The 19,210-nt window shown below is 37.3% G+C and overlaps 1 protein-coding gene and 1 pseudogene across 2 annotated transcripts in view; one reads left to right on the top strand and one right to left on the bottom strand.

Annotated features, from left to right (window-relative positions):
- Nucleotides 1-19,210, top strand: part of ZC3H12B (zinc finger CCCH-type containing 12B) — a 566,523-nt gene that overhangs the window by 285,500 nt on the left and 261,813 nt on the right. The window lies entirely within an intron of this gene.
- LOC144308890 (60 kDa heat shock protein, mitochondrial-like) overlaps nt 5,808-19,210 on the bottom strand; it is a 60,020-nt pseudogene continuing 46,617 nt past the window's right edge.

Raw genomic sequence — 19,210 nt, 5'->3', positions numbered from 1 at the left:
AAGACAGAGGAATTCATCCCAAAAGAAATAACAAGAAAGGTGGGACACCTGGGTGGCTCAGTGGTTGAGCATCTGCCTTCGGCTTAGGGGGTGATCCTGGGGTCCTGGTATCAAGTCCTGCTTCTCCCTCTGCCTATGTTTCTGTATCTCTGTGTTTGTCTCTCAAGAATAAAACCTTTTAAAAAAGAAATAAAAAGGAAAGTTACAACCAGATATCTAATTGAAATAGATATAACATGCCTGATTTAGAATTTAAAGTAATAATGATAAGGATATTGACTGGGCTTGAGAAAAGCATAGAAGACACTATGGAGACCTTACCAAGGACATAAAAAAATCTAAAAACTAGTCAAGCTAAAAGAAAAATTTCTATAACCAAGATATGAAATAGACTGAATGCAATGATCACAAGGATTGAAGAAGTAGAGGAATGAATAAGTGACAAAGAAGATAAAATTAGGGGAAAAATAAAGTTGAAAAAATAAGGAAAGAAAATTTTTGGATCACGAATGTAGAATTAGGGTACTCAGTTAATCCATAAAGTATAATAACATTCATATCATATGAGACCCAGAAGAAGGGACAGAAAAGAGGACAGAAGGTTTATTTGAGCAAATAATACCTGAAAACTTCCCTAATCTCGAGAAGGAAATAGACATCCAAATCCAGGATGTACAGAGAACACCCATAAAAATAAGCCAAAGGAAGCCAACACCAAAACATGTAAATAAATTTGCAATATTCAGGGATAAGAAAAAAATCCTAAAAGCAGCAAGTGAAAAAAAAAGTCATTAACTTACTAGGGAAGACAAATAAGGTTAGCAGGAAACCTCTTCACAGAAACTTGGCAGGCCAAAAGGGAGTGCCAAGATGTATTCAATGTGCTGAATGGGAAAAAATATGCAGCCTAGAATACTTTACCCTATTATCCAGTCATAATTGGAGGAATGATAGAGTTTTCCAAACAAACAAAAAGGGAGTCTGTGACCACTAAAGCAGCCCTGCAAGAAATATTAAAGGGTACTCTTTGAGTGGGAAAGTAAGACCAAAACCAACAAAGACTAGAAAGGAGCACAGAAATTCTCCAGAAACAACTTTACAATGAACACAATAGCACTAAGTTCATATCAATCAATAATTGCTCTGAATATAAATGGAGTAAATGCTCATCAAAAGACACAGGGTATCAGAATGGATTAAAACAACAAGAATAAGACTCATCTACACACTGCCTACAAGAGACTCCCCTTAGACCTAAAAACACCTACAGACTGAAAGTGAAGGTATGGAGAACCATTGATCATGCAAATGGACATAAAAAGAAAGCCAGAGTAGCCATACTTATATCAGATAAACTGTATTTTATACCAAAGACTGTAAAAAGAGATGAAGAAGGGCAATATATCATAATTAAGGAGTTTATTCAACAAGGAGATCTAACAATTGCAAATATTTATGCCTTCAAATTGGGAGCAAATATATAAATCAATTAATAACAGAAAGGAACTCATTGACAATAGTACAATAATTGTGGCAGACATTCACACCCCACTTACATTAATGGAAAGATCATCAAAGCAGAAAATCAACCAAGAAACAATGGCTTTGAATAACATATCAGACCAGATGGACTTAACAGATATATTCAGAGCATTTCATCCTAAAGCAGCAGAATACACATTCTTTTCAAGTGCCTATGGAACAATCTCCAGAATAGCTTGCATACTGGGTCACACATTAGCCCTCAACGAGTAAAGGAAGTCTGAGATCATAACATCTATATTTTCAGACCACGATACTATGACACTTGAAGTCAACCACAAGAAGAAATTTGGAAAGACCTCAAATACATAGAGGTTATTCCTACTAAGGAATAAATGGGTTAACCAGGAAATTAAAGAAGAAATGAAAAACTACGTGGAAACAAATGAAAATGAAAACAAAACAGTCCAAAACCTTTGGGATGCAATAATAACATTCATAAGAGAAAAGTATATAGCAATACAGGCTTAACTCGAGAAGCAAGAAAAATCTCAAATTTACAACCTAAATTTACACCTAAAAGAGCTACAAGAGGAAGAACAAATAAAACCTAAAGCCAGCAGAAGAAAGGAAATAATAAAGATTAGAGCAGAAATCAATGATATAGAAATAAAAAAAAGATCAGTGAAACAAGGAGCTGATCTTTGAAAGAACTGATAAAATTGATAAGCCCCTAGCCAGACTTATCAAAAAATAAAAGAGAAAGGAATCACGTAATTAGAATTATGAAAGAGACAGGAACAGAAATTTCACCAAAGAAGACATACACATGGCCAACAAACACATGAGAAAATGCTCTGCATCACTGGCCATCAGGGAAATACAAATCAGAAGCACAATGAGATACCACCTCACACCTGTGAGAATGGTGAAAATTGACAACACAGGAAACAACGGATGTTGGAGAGAATGTGGAGAAAGGGCAACCCTCTTGCACTGTTGGTGGGAATGTGAACTGGTACAACCACTCTGGAAAACTGTGGAGTTTCCTCAAAGAGTTAAAAATAGAGCTACCCTATAGGAACCCAGCAATTGCACTGCTGGGGATTTACCTCAAAGATATAGATGCAGTGAAAAGCTGAGACACCTGCACCCCAATGTTTATAGCAGCAATGTCCACAATAGCCAAACTGTGTAAGGAGCCTTGGTGTCCATTGAAAGATGAATGGATAAAGATGTGGTATATATATATACAATGGAATATTACTCAGCCATTAGAAATGACAAATACCCACCATTTGCTTCGATATGGATGGAACTGGAGGGTCTTATGCTGAGTGAAGTAAGTCAATCAGAGAAGGACAATCATTATATGGTTTCACTCATCTGGGTGATATAAAAAAAGTGAAAGGGATTATAGAGGAAAGGAGAGAAAATGAGTGGGAAAAATCAGAGAGGGTGGCAAAACATAAGAGACTCCTAAATCTGGGAAATGAACAAGGGGTAGTGGAACGGGAGGTGGGTGGGAGGATGGGGTGACTGAGTAATGGGCACTGAGAGGGGCACTTGACGGTATGAGCACCAGATGTTATACTATATGTTGGCAAATCTAACATATATATTATATATTATATATTATATATTATATATTATATATTATGTATGTCTCTCTCTCTCTCATAGTTCACAGCCAACACTACAGAAATACAATTATAAGAGAATATTATGAAAAAGTATTTGCCAGCAAATTGGGCAATCTGAAATAAATTACTAGAAACATAAGAACTACCAAAACAGAAACAGGAAGAAATAGAAAATTTGAACATATTTGTAACCAGCAAAGAAATGAAATAAAAAATCTCCCAACAAACAAAAGTCCAGAGCCTTATGGCTTTGCAGGGGAATTCTACCAGACATTTAAAGAAAAGTTAATATTGTTCTTCTCAACTGTTCCAAAAAATAGAAATAGAAGGAAAACTTCCAAACTTGTTCAATGTGGCCACCATTACCTTGATTCCAAAACAAGACAAAGACCCCACAAAAAGGAGAATTACAAGCTAATATACCTGACAGACATTGATGCAAACATTCTCAATAAGATACTACCAAATCAAATCCAATAGTACATTAAAAAGATTATTCACCGTGATCAAGTAGAACTTCTCAAATGAGACAGCAGAGCTGGTTCAATATTCACAAATCAATGTCACATTAATAAAATAAAAGATAAGAACATATGATCCTTTAAGTAGAGACAAGGAAAAGCATGTGATAAAGTACAGCATTCATTCTTGATAAAAACTCTCAACAAAGTAGGGATAGAGGGAACATCATTCATCATCAATGCATATACAAAAGATCCACAGCTAATATCATCTTCAATTGGGCAAAACTGAGAGCTTTTCCTCTATGGTCAGGAAGAAGACAGGGATGTCTACTCTCACTATTGTTATTTAACATAGTACTGGAAGTCCTAACCTAAGCAATCAGACACCAAAAAGAAATGAAATCCATCAAAATCAGCAAGGAAGAGGCACCTGAGTGGCACAGTTGGTTAAATATCCTATAGTTGGTTTCAGTTCAGGTCACGATCTCAGGGTCACAAAATTGAACCCTGTGTAAGGCTCTGTGCTCAGTGCAGAGTCTGCTTGAAATTTTTTCTCCCTCTTCCTATGCCCCTCCTGCATTCTCTCTCTCATAAAAACAAACGAATGAATGAATACATACATACATACATACATACATACATACATACTTTTTAAAAAAAATCAGCAAGGAAGAAGTTAAACTTTCCTCTTTGCAAATGACATGATACTCTATATAGAAAGTTTGAAAGACTCTGCCAAATAATTACTAGATAGATGAGCTCAGGAGAGCCCCAGGATACAAAACAGTATGAGAAATCTGTGGCATTTCTACAAACCAATAACGAAGCAGCAGAAAGAGAAATCAAGAAATCGGTCCCATTTACAATTGCATCAAAAACTATAAGATACCTAGTAATAAGCCTAGCCAAAGTGGTAAGATTTGTACTCTGGGGCAGCCCCAGTGGCACCACGGTTTGGCGCTGCCTGCAGCCCGGGGTGTGATCCTGGAGACCTGGGATCAAGTCCTATGTCCCATGCTCCCTGCATGGAGCCTGCTTTTCCCTCTGCCTGTGTCTCTGCCTCTCTCTCTCTCTGTCTCTATGAATAAATAAATAAAATCGTTAAAAAAAAGATTTGTACTCTGAACGCTACAGAACACATGTGAAAAAAATTGAAGATGATACAAAGAAATGGAAAAACATTCCATGCTTATTGATTGGAAGAACAAATTTTTTAATATGTCTATAGTACCCAAAACAGTCTACATACTGTTAAAAAAAAAAGATTTGTACTCTGAACGCTGCAGAATACATGTGAAAAAAATTGAAGATGATACAAAGAAATGGAAAAACATTCCATGCTTATTGATTGGAAGAACAAATTTTTTAATATGTCTAGAGTACCCAAAACAGTCTACATACTGCAATCCTTATCAAACTACCACCAGGATTTCTTTTTACCGCGAGAATTTTTTACAGAGCTATAATCAACAATCCTAAAATTTCTATGGAACCACGAAAGACCCTGAGTAACCAAAGGAATGTTGAAAAAGAAAACCAAAGCTGGAGGCATCACAATTCTGCACTACAATATGTATTAAAAAAGCTATAATCATCAAGACTGTATTGTATGGGCACAAAAACAGGCGCATAAATCAGTGGAACAGAATGGAAAACAGAAATCTACCCACAACTACATGGTCAGCTAAGTTTGACAAATCAGCAAAGAATATCCAATGGCAAAAATGTCGACAAATGGTGTTGGTTGGGAAAACTGGGCAACAACATTCAGAAGAATGAAACTGTACCACTTCCTTACATCATACACAAAAAATAAATTCAAAATGGAAGAATGACCCAAATGTGAAACAGGAAACCATCAAAATCCTAGAGAGGAAACCAGGCAGGAACCTTTTTGTTCATGGCTGTAGCAACTTCTTATTAGACACATCTCTTGGCAGCAACAAAAACAAAAGCAGTAATGAACTATTGGGACTTTATCAATACAAAAACTTCTGCACAGTGAGGGAAACAATCAACAAAACTAAAAGGCAACCTACAAAATGGAAGATGGTTGCAAGTGACAAATCTGATAAAGGGTTAATATCCAAAATGTATAAAGAACTTACACTCAACACCAAAAAAAAATCCAGTGAAGTAATGGGCAGAAAACATGAATAGACATTTTTCCAAAGAAAACATACAGATGACGAACAGGAAAATGAAAAGTTCCTCAACATCACTCTTCATCAGGGGAATACAAATCAAAACCATGATAAGGTACCTCCTCATACCTGTCAGAGCGGCTAAAATTAACAACAGAAAAAACAACCAATTTCGGCAAGGATTTGGAGAAAGGGAAACCCCCTGTACTATTCATAGTACATATCTCATACAAGTCATTTATGAGATATGTACTATTGGTGGGAATGCAACCTGTGCAGCCATTCTGGAAAACAGTATGGAGATTTCTCATAAAGTTAAAAAATAGAACTACCCGAGGACCTTGCAATTGCACTACTAGGTATTTACTCAAAGGGTACAAAATTGCTGATTCAAAGGGGCACATTCATCCCATGGTTCATAGCAGCATTATCAACAATAGCTAAATTAAGTATTAATTATAGCTATATTATTATTTATATATTTATATGTATTTATATTTATATATAAATATATATATTTATGTATATATATTTATGTATATATCTCCACATATAAATGTATAAATGTATATTTCATAGATTTCCATAAATATATTTATATTTATATATAAATAATATATTTATAAATTTATATAAAATATAAATAAAAATAAATTTAAAATTATATAAAATTTTAATGAATTTTATTATAAATTTTAAAAATATATAAATTTAATACAATTTTTTATTTTTATAAAATTTATAGATTTATATTTTATTTTATTTTATTTTAATTTTTTTCAAAGATTTTTATTTATTTATTCATGAGAGACACACACAGAGAGAGAGAAAGAGAGAGAGAGAGAGAGACAGGCAGAGGGAGAAGCAGGCTCCATGCAGGGAGCCTGACGTGGTACTCGATCCCGGGACTCCAGGATAAGGCCCTGGGCCCAAGGCAGTGCTAAACTGCTGAGCCACCCGGGCTGCCTTAAATTTATATTTTAATAAATAAATAAATAAATAAATATCCACAATGGAGTATCACTCAGCCATAAGAAAGAATGATATCTTGCCATTTGTAGCAACAAGGATGGAGCTAGAGTGTATTGTGCTAAATGAAATAGATCAGCCAGAGAAAGACAAATAGCATATGATTTCACTCATACGTTGAATTTAAGAAACAAATTTAAGAAACAAAAGGGATGAACATAAGAGAATAAAAAATGGATGGAGACAAACCATAAGAGACTCTTTATAGAGAAGAAAATGAGTGTTACTGGAGGGGAGGTGTGTCAGGGAGAGTCTAAATGGGTGATGGGTTTTACAGAGGGCTCTTATGATGGGCACTGGGTGTTACATACATGTGATGGATCACTAAATTCTCCTGAAACTAATATTACACTATATGTTAACTAATGAATATTTAAATAAAACTTTGAAACAAAATCCAGGGAAGGAGAATCTCTGATCCTTTAGGTCTCTTACCTCTAAATCTATTTTAAAGGGCATCTGATTAGGTCAGACCCACCACAATATATCTCCTAATTAACGTCAACTGGTTAGGGACTTAAACAATATCTGAAAATATCCCTTCCCTTTTGTCATATGATATAACCTAATTGTGGGAGATACATACAAGTATACCCACACACATGTCAACATTCATGTAAAAAAGGGGATTACACTAGGCATGTACAGCAGGGGCTGGAGAGATCTGGGGGCAGAGTTTGAATTCTTGCTATCACAGTTGCAATCTAGTCACAGGTTAAAAATTGACTTTAAATCTAATAAACAATGTTTATCTAACATAGCTTTACTTCTGAGTAACAAATTTACATTTTATTTAAATGTATCAATAAAACAGCAATTATTTATGTTTAAAATTTATTAAGTTTTAATTACAAAGCACTCATAAAAGTGTAAGAGTACACTCATGAAGAATTATTTAATGCTCAAGTTCCCTGGAGGGTAACCCATAATTCTAATAACTTCCCCCAGAGGATGTCACTGTTAATAATCTGGTGCAGATCCTTTCAGACCTCTATCCATGCATTTTAAATTCATTTTTACTTGTAAATATGTATAATATCATTTTGTTCATTATAAATATATGAATTAGATCATACTGAACACATGGTTTTGCATTTTGTCTTTTACTTTGCAATATGTCTTTAATTTTTTTTTTTCCAGTGCTGGCTCAGATAATTTTACCTAATTATTTTTAAACTATTATATAATTTTCTTTAACATTGATTTTGCCATTTCCCATTGTGGACATTTAGCTTAAAATTTTTTTACGATTTCAAATACTGCTGCAGGAAGCATCCTTTTGCATATATTTAAGTGTTTCCTTAAAGTAGATAGCCTGAAGTGAATTCGTTAGGTCATAGGAATGCACTTACATTTTTCTTACACTGCACAAAGTTAATCAGTATTCATATCCATTCCTTATTTTGTTTCTGGACTACGGTCTCTTTTTTTTTTTTACATTAGATGAACATAGTTTGAATAATAGGATTAATCATCCTTATTGATTCAGATACTGTTCTTCATTATGTGTTTATCTGTGCATGTCTCTTATATTTCACCTCCTGTTTTATCTATCCATCTCTTTAATCTCCTTTTGAGCACACATGCCTATGTATTTGATGTATATACTACTTTGTATATGCATTTACATAATAATAAAATATATAGCTTTTTATTTTGCCTTATAAATTTGTATAAACAATTCGTATAAATTTGTATAAACAATATTTACTGCACTTATTTATTTTGCACTCAATTTTTTATTTTATTGTGGTACAATTTATATGATAACTTTTAAGGAGTACAGTTTTATAAATTATGAAAAACTTATATAGTTGTTTCATGACCACCATAACCAAGATGTCGGCTAATTATGTCACCACCAAAAGATTTCTCATGCCACTGTATATTCATCTCACCGTTTCTTCCCTATTCCCTAGCAACCCCCTGTTTTCCCATGCTATGATTTTGTCTTTTTCAGAATGCCATATAAATAGAAGCATACAGAATGTAGCCTTTTGATTCTTGCTTCTTTTACTTCATATCATACTTTTGAGATTCACTTGTGTAGTTATATATATTAGTAATTTATTTTTCCTTTTTATTTCTGAGTTGTATTTCATTGCATGGTGTATTCCAATTTGTTTCTCATCAACTGCAGGACATTTGATTATTTTTAGATTTTGGTCATTATGTATATAGCTGCTATAAACATGCACATACAGGAATTTGTAGGAGCACATGTCTTCATGTTTCTTAGGAAAATATCTAAGAGTAGGATTGCTAGGTTTTATGAAAGTCTATGTTAAACTTTATTTAAAAAAATCCCCCAAACTATTTTCCAAGGTGGCTGAACCATGTCATATTCCCAGCAAGATATGGGAGTTCGAACTATCATTCATCTAAATTTAATATGTCAATGCTTTTTATTTTAGCCATTCTAATAAAGAGGTAGTGAGAAAAAAAAAAAAAAAAAGAGGTAGTGAGATCTCATTGTGTGCTTACCATGTATTTTCCTAAATACCAGTAATGTTAAACATCTTTTATGTGCTTAAATCTATTTGTATACCCTCTTTTGTGAAATGTTACAAATTTTCATCATTTGTCAAAGCTGCTTCTTTATTGCATTTTGATGTCTTTATATATTCTAGATAAAGTCATTTATGAGATATGTGCTCTGCAAATATCCTCCACCCCCCTCAATTTGTGGATTGTTATTTCATTTTCACAGCAGTATGTACCAAAGAGCAGGACTTTTTTTTTTGAACAGGACTTTTTTAACTAGAATTTTACAGCAGTTTAAGGATTACAGAAAAAAATGTGCATGTGCCTCCTCTCCTTACCTCTGCACAGACAATCCTAGTTTTAATATCGGTTTTTAAATATTTAACTTATTTTTATAGTAAAAAGGTACAGCATTATTAGTTTTAGAGGTATAATTGATTCATCAGTTGAATACAACACTCAGTGCTCAATACTTCAAGTGTCCTCCTTAATGTTTATCACCCATTTACCCTAACCCCCCACCCACATCCATTCCAGCAACCCTCACTTTTTTCACTATAGATAAGAGTCTCTTATGGTTTGTCTCCCTTTCTGTATTCAACTTATTTAATTTTTCCTTCCCTTCCGCTATGTTCATCTGTTTTGTTCCTTAAATTCCACATATGAGTGGAATCATATGGTATTTGTCTTTCTCTGAGTGACTTATTTCACATGGCATAGTACCCTCTAGTTCCATTCACATAGTTGCAAATGGCAATATTTCATTCTTTCTGATGGATATATAGATATACTGCTGTAAAATACACACACACACACACACACACACATATATATATATATATATATATATATATATATATATATATAACTTCTATATACATTCATTAGTCAAAGGACATATGGACTCTTTCCATAGTTTGGGTATTTTGGATATTGCTGCTATAAACATTGCAGCGCATGCACCCCTTTGAGTCACTATGTTTGTACCCTTTGGAAAAATACTTAGTAGCGAAATTGCTAGATTGTAGGATAGTTCTAAATAAATTTAACTTGTTGAGGAATCTCTATAATGTTTTTCCAGACTGGCTACACCAGTTTGCATTCCCATCAACAGTTTAAAAGAGCTCCCCTTTGTCTGCATCCTTGCCAACAGTTATTTCCAGAGTTGTTAATTTAGCCATTATGACTGGTGTGAGGTGGTATTTCATTGTGCCTTTGATCTGTATTTCCCTGATGCTGAGTGACAAAGAATACTTTTTCATGTACCTGTTGGCTATTAGACACTTGTATGCCTTCTTTGAAGAAATGTCTATTCATGTTTCTGCCCATTGCTTGACTGGAGTTATGTTGCTTGGGCGTTGAGTTTGATAAGTTCTTTTTTGTTAATTTGTTTGATTGGAGTTCAATTTGCCAACATACAGCATAACACCCAGTGCTCATCCCGCCAAGTGCCCCCTCAGTGCCCATCACTCAGTCACACCAACCCCACACACACCTCACTTTCCACTACCACTTCTTCGTTTCCCAGAGTTAGGAGTCTCTCATGTTTTGTCACCCTCACTGATATTTTCACTCATTTTCTCTCCTTTCGCTTTATTCCCTTTCACTAATTTTTATATTCCCCAAGTGAATGAGACCATATAATGTTTGTCCTTTTCCAATTGACTTATTTCACATAATAATACCCTCCAGTTCCATCCACGTTGAAGCAAATGGTGGGTATTTGTCGTTTCTAATGGTAGAGTAATATTCCATTGGATAGAAATTCCACATTTTCTTTATCCATTCATCTTTCAATGGACAGCAAGGCTCCTTCCACAGTTGTGCTACTGTGGACATGGCTGCTATAAACATTGGGGTGCAGTTGTTCAGGTGTTTCACTACATCTGTGTATTTGGGATAAATACCCAGCAGTGCAATTGCAGGGTCATAGGGCAGATCTATTTTTAACTCTTTGAGGAACCTCCACACAGTTATCCAGAGTGGCTGTTCCAGGTCACCTTCCCACCAACAGTGCAAGACGGTTCCCCTTTCTCCACATCCTCGCCAACATTTGTTGTTTCCTGCCTTGTTAATTTTCCCCCGTTCTCACTGGAGTGGGGTGGTATCTCATTGTGGTTTTGATTTGTATTTCCCCGATGGCAAGTGATGCGGAGCATTTTCTCATGTTCATGTTAGCCATGTGTATGTCTTCCTCTATGAAATTTCTGTTCATGCCTTTTGCCCATTTCATGATTGGATTGTTTGTTTCTTTGCTGTTGAGTTTAATAAGCTCCCTATAGATCTTGGATACTAGCCCTTTATCTGATATGTCATTTGCAAATATCTTATCCCATTCTGTAGGTTGTCTTTTAGTTTTCTGGACTGTTTCTTTGGCTGTGCAGAAGCTCTTTATCTTGATGAAATCCCAATAGTTCATTTTTGCTTTTGTTTCCCTTGCCTTCATGGATGTATCTTGCAAGAAGTTGCTGTGGCCAAGTTCAAAAAGGGTGTTGCCTGTGTTCTCCTCTAGGATTTTCATGGATTCTTGTCTCACATTTAGATCTTTCATCCATTTTGAGTTTATCTTTGTATGGCGTAAGAGAATGGTCCAGTTTCATTCTTCTGCATGTGGCTGTCCAATTTTTCCAGCACCACTTATTGAAGAGACTGTATTTTTTTCCAGTGGATAGTCTTTCCTGCTTTGTCGAATACTAGTTGACCATAGAGTTGAGGAGCCATTTCTGGAATCTATATTCTGGTTCATTAATATATGTGTTTGTTTTTGTGCCAGTACCACACTGTCTTGATGATCACAGCTTTGTAGCACAACCTGAAATCTGGCAATGTGATGGCCACAGCTATGGTTTTCTTTTTCAATAAACTCCTGGCTATCCGGGGTCTTTTCTGATTCCACACAAATCTTAAGATGATTTTTGCAACTCTCTGAAGAAAGTCTATGGTATTTTGATAAGGATTGCAATGAATGTGTAAATTGTCTTGGGAAGCACTGACATTTTCACAATATTAATTCTTCCAATCCATGAACATGGAATATTTTTTCTATCTCTTTGTGTCTTCCTCAATTTCTTTCAGAAGTGTCCTGTAAATTTTAGGGTATAGATCCTTTACCTCTTGGGTTAGGTTTATTCATAGGTATCTTATGCTTTTGGGTGCAATTGCAAATGGGATTGACTCCTTAATTTCTCTTTCTTCGGTATCATTGTTAGTGTATAGAAATGCCACTGCTTTCTGGGCATTGATTTTGTATCCTGCCACACTGCTGAATTGCTGTATGAGTTCTAGCAATCTTGGGGTGGAGTCTTTTGGGTATTCTATGTACAGTATCATGTCATCTGTGAAGAGGGAGAGTTTGAGTTCTTCTTTGCCAATTTGAAAGACTTTTATTTTTTATTTTTTTGTTGCCTGATGGCTGAGGCTAGGACTTCTAGTACTGTGGTGAATAGTAGGGGTGAGAGTGGACATCCCTGTCGTGTTCCTGATCTTAGGGGAAAGATTCCCAGTGTTTCCCCATTGAGAATGATATTTCCTGTGGGCTTTTCGTAGATGGCTTTTAAGATGCTGAGGAATGTTCCCTCTATCCCTACACTCTGAAGAGCTTTGATCAGGAATGGATGCTGTATTTTGTCAAATGCTTTCTCTGCATCTATTGAGAGGATCATATGGTACTTGTTTTTTCTCTTGATGATATGATGAATCACATTGATTGCTTTATGATTGTTGAAGGAGCCTTGCATCCCGGGGATAAATCTCACTTGGTCATGGTGAAAAATCTTCTTAATGTTCTGTTAGACCCTATTAGCTAGTATTTTGTTGAGAATTGTTGCATCTATGTTCATCAAGGATATTGGTCTATAATTCTCTTTTTGGTGGTATCTTTGTCTGGTTTTGGAATGAAGGTGATGCTGGCCTCATAGAACAAGTTTGGAAGTGTTCTATGCTTTTTATCTTTTGGGACAGCTTTAGTAGAATATGTATGGTTTCTTCTTTAAAAGTTTGATAGAATTCCACTGGGAAGCCATCTGGCCCTGGACATTTGTGTCTTGGGAGATTATTGATGACTGCTTCAATTTCCCCCCTGGTTATCAACCTGTTCAGGTTTTCTATTTCTTCCTATTCCAGTTTTGGTACTTTATGTTTTTCCAGAAATGCGTCCATTTTTCTTGATTGCCTAATTTATTGGTGTATAGCTGCTCATAATATGTTTTTAAAATCTTTTTTATTTCCTTGGTATTGGTATTGGTGGTGATCTCTCCTCTTTCATTCATGATTTTATTAATTAGAGTATTTTCTCTTTTGTTTTTAATAAGGCTGTCTAATGGTTTATCTATCTTATTAATTCTTTCAAAGAACCAACTCCTGGTTTTGTTGATCTATTCCACAGCTCTTCTGGTCTCTATTGCATTGAGTTCTGCTCGAACCATTATTAATGAACTTCTGCTGGGTGTAGGATCTATTTGCTGTTTTTCACAAGCTCCTTTAGGTGCAAGGTTAGCTTTTGTATTTGAGTTCTTTCCAGTTTTTGGATGGATGCTTGTATTGCGATGTATTTCCCTCATATAGCTTTTGCTATATCCCAAAGATTTTGAATGGTTGTATCTTCATTCTCATTAGTTTCCATGAATCTTTTTAATTCTTCTCTAATTTCCTGGTTGACCCTTTCATCTTTTAGCAAGATGGTCTTTAACCTCCTCGTGTTTGAAATCCCTCCAAACTTCTTATGGTTTAGTTCTAGTTTCACAGCATTATGGTCTGAAAATATGCAGGGGAGAAACCCAATCTTTTGGTATTGGTTAAGGCCTGATTTATGACCCAGTACGTGGTCTATTCTGGAGAAAGTTCCATGTGCACTTGAGAAGAATGTGTATTCAGCTGCGTTTGAATGTAAAGTTCTGTAAATATCCGTGAAATCCATCTGGTCCAGTGTATCATTTAAAGCTCTTTTATTTTTCCTATGTTGTGCTTAGAAAATCTATCGATTATAGAACGTACCGTGTCTACAAGTATAAGTGTATTATTATCTAACTATGACTTAACTTCGGTTATTAATTGATTGATATACTTGACACTCCCCGTATTCGGCGCATAAATATTCATGACTGTTAGGTCCTCTTGTTGGATAGATCCTTTAAGTACAATATAGTGTCCCCCTTCATCTCTTACTACAGTTTGGGATAAACTTTAATTTATCTGATATGAGGACGGCTACCCCTGCTTTCTTTTGGGGACCATTTGAATGGTAAACAGTTCTCCAACCTTTTATTTTAAGCCTGGAGCTCTCCTTATGTCTAAAATGAGTCTCTTTCAGACAAAAATAGATGGGTCTTGCTTTTTAATGCAGTCTGAAGCCCTGCGCCTTTTGATGAGATCAATACGACCATTCACGTTCAGAGTTACTATTGAAAGATATGAATTTAGTGTCATCATGATATTTCTTCAGTCCCTGTTTTTGTGGATTGTTTCCTTGGACTTCCTCTTTCATTTACAGAGACCCCTTAATATTTATTTTTTTTATAATAAATTTATTTTTTATTGGTGTTCAATTTGCCAACTTACAGAATAACACCCAGTGCTCATCCCGTGAAGTGCCCCCCTCAGTGCCTGTCACCCATTCACCCCCACGCCCCGCCCTCCTCCCCTTCCACCACCCCAAGTTCATTTCCCAGAGTTAGGAGTCTTTATGTTCTGTCTCCCTTTCTGATATTTCCCACACACTTCTTCTCCCTTCCCTTATATTCCCTTTTACTATTATTTATATTCCCCAAATGAATGAGAACATGTAATGTTTGTCCTTCTCCAATTGACTTACTTCACTCAGCATAATACCCTCCAGTTTCATCCATGTTGAAGCAAATGGTGGGTATTTGTCATTTCTTTTTTTTTTTAAATAAATTTATTTTTTATTGGTGTTCAATTTACCAACATACAGAATAACACCCAGTGCTCATCCCGTGAAGTGCCCACCTCAGTGCCCACCACACAATCACCACCACCCCCCGCCCTCTTCCCCTTGCACCAACCCTAGTTCGTTTCCCAGAGTTAGGAGTCTTCCATGTTCTGTCTCCTTTTCTGATATTTCCCACTCATTTTTTCTCCCTTCCCCTCTAATCCCTTTCACTATTATATTTATATTCCCCAAATGAATGAGACCATATAATATTTGTCCTTCTCTAATTGACTTATTTCACTAAGCATAATCCCGTCCAGTTCCATCCATGTCGAAGCAAATGGTGGGTATTTGTCATTTCTAATGGCTGAGTAATACTCCATTGTATACATAAACCACATCTTCTTTATCCATTCATCTTTCGATGGACACTGAGGCTCCTTCCACAGTTTGGCTATTGTGGACATTGCTGCTATAAACATCAGGGTGCAGGTGTCCTGCCGTTTCACTGCATCTGTACCTTTGGGGTAAAAGCCCAGCAGTGCAATTGCTGGGTCGTAGGGCAAGTCTATTTTTAACTCTTTGAGGAACCTCCACACAGTTTTCCAGAGTGGCTGCACCATTTCACATTCCCACCAACAGTATAAAAGGGTTCCCTTTTCTCCACATCCTCTCCAACATTTGTGGTTTCCTGCCTTGTTAATTTTCCCCATTGTGACTGGTGTGAGGTGGTATCTCAATGTGGTTTTGATTTGTATACCCCTGATGGCCAGTGATGCGGAGCATTTTCTCATGTGCATGTTGGCCATGTCTATGTCTTCTTCTGTGAGATTGATGTTCATGTCTTTTGCCCATTTCATGATTGGGTTGTTTGTTTCTTTGCTGTTGAGTTTAATAAGTTTTTTATAGATCTTGGAAACTAGCCCTTTATCTGACACGTCATTTGAAAATATCTTCTCCCATTCTGTAGGTTGTCTTTTCGTTTTGTTGACTGTATCCTTTGCTGTGCAAAAGCTTCTTATCTTGATGAAGTCCCAATAGTTCATTTTTGCTTTTCTTTCTCTTGCCTTCGTGGATGTATCTTGCAAGAAGTTACTGTGGCTGAGTTCTCTATTTCCTGGATCTGAATGCCTGTTTTCCTTCCCAGATTAGGAAAGTTTTCAGCTATGATTTGTTCAAATACATATTCTGGCCCTCTGTCCCTTTCGGCGCCCTCGGGAACCCCAATTAAACGTAGGTTTTTCTTCCTCAGGCTGTCCTTTATTTCCCTTAATCTGTCTTCGTGGTCTTTTAATTGTTTGTGTCTTTTTTCCTCAGTTTCCCTCTTTGCCATCAACTTGTCTTCTATGTCACTCAGTCGTTCTTCCACCTTGTTAACCCTGGTCGTTAGGACTTCTAGTTTGGATTGCATCTCATTCAATTGATTTTTAATTTCTGCCTGATTAGATCTTAATTCTGCAGTCATGAAGTCTCTTGAGTCCTTCTTGTTTTTTTCTAGAGCCACCAGTAGCTGTATAATAGTGCTTCTGAATTGGCTTTCTCTTTTTTTATTGGTGTTCAATTTACCAACATACAGAATAACCCCCAGTGCCTGTCACCCAATCACTCCCACCCCCCGCCCTCCTCCCCTTCTACCACCCCTAGTTCGTTTCCCAGAGTTAGCAGTCTTTACATTATGTCTCCCTTTCTGATATTTCCCACTCATTTCTTCTCCCTTCCCTTATATTCCCTTTCACTATTGTTTATATTCCCCACATGAATGAGAACATATAATGTTTGTCCTTCTCCGGCTGACTTACTTCACTCAGCAAAATACCCTCCAGTTCCATCCATGTTGAAGCAAATGGTGGGTATTTGTCATTTCTAATAGCTGAGTAATATTCCATTGTATACATAGACCACATCTTCTTTATCCATTCATCTTTCGATGGACACCGAGGCTCCTTCCACAGTTTGGCTATTGTGGCCATTGCTGCTATAAACATGGGGGTGCAGGTGTCCCAGCGTTTCATTGCATCTGTATCTTTGGGGTAAATCCCCAACAGTGCAATTGCTGGGTCATAGGGCAGGTCTATTCTTAACTCTAAGACACAAAGAGATGGAAAAATATTCCATGCTCATGGATTGGCAGAATTAATATTGTGAAAATGTCAATGTTACCCAGGGCAATATACACGTTTAATGCAATCCCTATCAAAATACCATGGACTTTCTTCAGAGAGTTAAAACAAATTATTTTAAGATTTGTGTGGAATCAGAAAAGACCCCGAATAGCCAGGGGAATTTTAAAAAAGAAAACCATAGCTGGGGGCATCACAATGCCAGATTTCAGGTTGTACTACAAAGCTGTGGTCATCAAGACAGTGTGGTACTGGCACAAAAACAGACACATAGATCAGTGGAACAGAATAGAGAACCCAGAAGTGGACCCTAAACTTTATGGTCAACTAATATTCGATAAAGGAGGAAAGACTATCCATTGGAAGAAAGACAGTCTCTTCAATAAATGGTGCTGGGAAAATTGGACATCCACATGCAGAAGAATGAAACTAGACCACTCTCTTTCACCATACACAAAGATAAACTCAAAATGGATGAAAGATCTAAATGTGAGACAAGATTCCATCGAAATCCAGGAGAAGAACACAGGCAACACCCTTTTTGAACTCGGCCACAGTAACTTCTTGCAAGATACATCCACGAAGGCAAAAGAAACAAAAGCAAAAATGAACTATTGGGACTTCATCAAGATAAGAAGCTTTTGTACAGCAAAGGATACAGTCAACAAAACTAAAAGACAACCTACAGAATGGGAGAAGATATTTGCAAATGACATATCAGATAAAGGGCTATTTTCCAAGATCTATAAAGAACTTCTTAAACTCAACACCAAAGAAACAAACAATCCAATCATGAAATGGGCAAAAGACATGAAGAGAAATCTCACAGAGGAAGACATAGACATGGCCAACATGCATATGAGAAAATGCTTCTGAACTGGCTTTCTGACATGAATTGTAATGCAAATTTTGTAACTCTGTGGGAGAGAGGACTGTTTCTGATTCTTTCTTTTGAGGTGAGGTTTTCCTTCTAGTCAATTTGCTCATTGTAGAGTGGCCAAAAACAAGGTGTATTGAGAAATGGAGAAAAAGAGAGGAGAGAAAGAAGGAAAGAAAAGAGAAAAAGAAAAAAGAAAAAAGGAAGAGAAAAAAAGAGAAGAAAAAGAGAAAGAAAAAGAAAGAAAGGAAAAAAGGGTGGGGGAAGCAAACCGAAATCAAAAAGAAAAAAAAAAACACGGGGGAGTACCTTCTGATTCTGTGTACTTTAAGTCCCTTGACTTCCCCTGGAACTTGTCCCTCTAGCCGGTCTTCTGGAGGAGGGGCCTGTTGTGCTGATTTTCAGGTGTTAGCACTTGGGGGTGCTGCTCTGCCCCCTGCCTGGTGCAGGGCTCAGTGGGGGTTGTTTACCCTGTGAGGCCCCAGGAGGAACAACCCCAGTGGCAGCGGCCAGCACTGGAGCCCTGGATTCAGCTCCCGCAGTAACTACAGAGCTCTCCTTCTGCAGGGGCCTGGATGCTCCAGGGGCAGGGCTGCTGATCTGCTCAGCTTGGGGCAGGAGCGTCCTTGCTGTCCTGGGCCCTCCTGGCCTCTGCCTGTCCCCGGGGGAGGTCAGATCCTGGGCTGTGTCCCCGGCACCCTGTGCTCTGGGGCCTGCGCTGTTGGATTCACGCTCTTGGCCGCGCAGCTGCCTCTCCACAGAGCCACTGCCCGAGCCCCTCCGAGCTGCTCCCGGGGCCACGCAGCCCCCTCCCCACACAGCCTATTCCTCTGCCGGATCCGCCTCCAAGCTGCTCCCGGGGCGTACAGCCCCCTCTCCGCGGATCCGCCGCCCGAGCCCCTCTGAGCTGCTCCCGGGTCAATGCGTGTGCGCGCTGCAGCCCTTTAGGGAGCTCGGTGCACTCTCCCAGGGGCGCAGGTGCTCTGTTAGTGTCCCAGGGAGCCTGAGGGCATCCCCGCCCTTCCTGGGGTCCTGCTCTAACTCCCTGCGAGTTCCTTTCCACCCGGGAAGATTGGTGAA

The sequence above is a fragment of the Canis aureus genome, chromosome X, assembly GCF_053574225.1.
Source record: "Canis aureus isolate CA01 chromosome X, VMU_Caureus_v.1.0, whole genome shotgun sequence".
Classification (NCBI taxonomy): Eukaryota; Metazoa; Chordata; class Mammalia; order Carnivora; family Canidae; genus Canis; species Canis aureus.
Note: the sequence above shows the minus strand (reverse complement) of the source record. Positions and strands in the feature narration are given on the sequence as shown.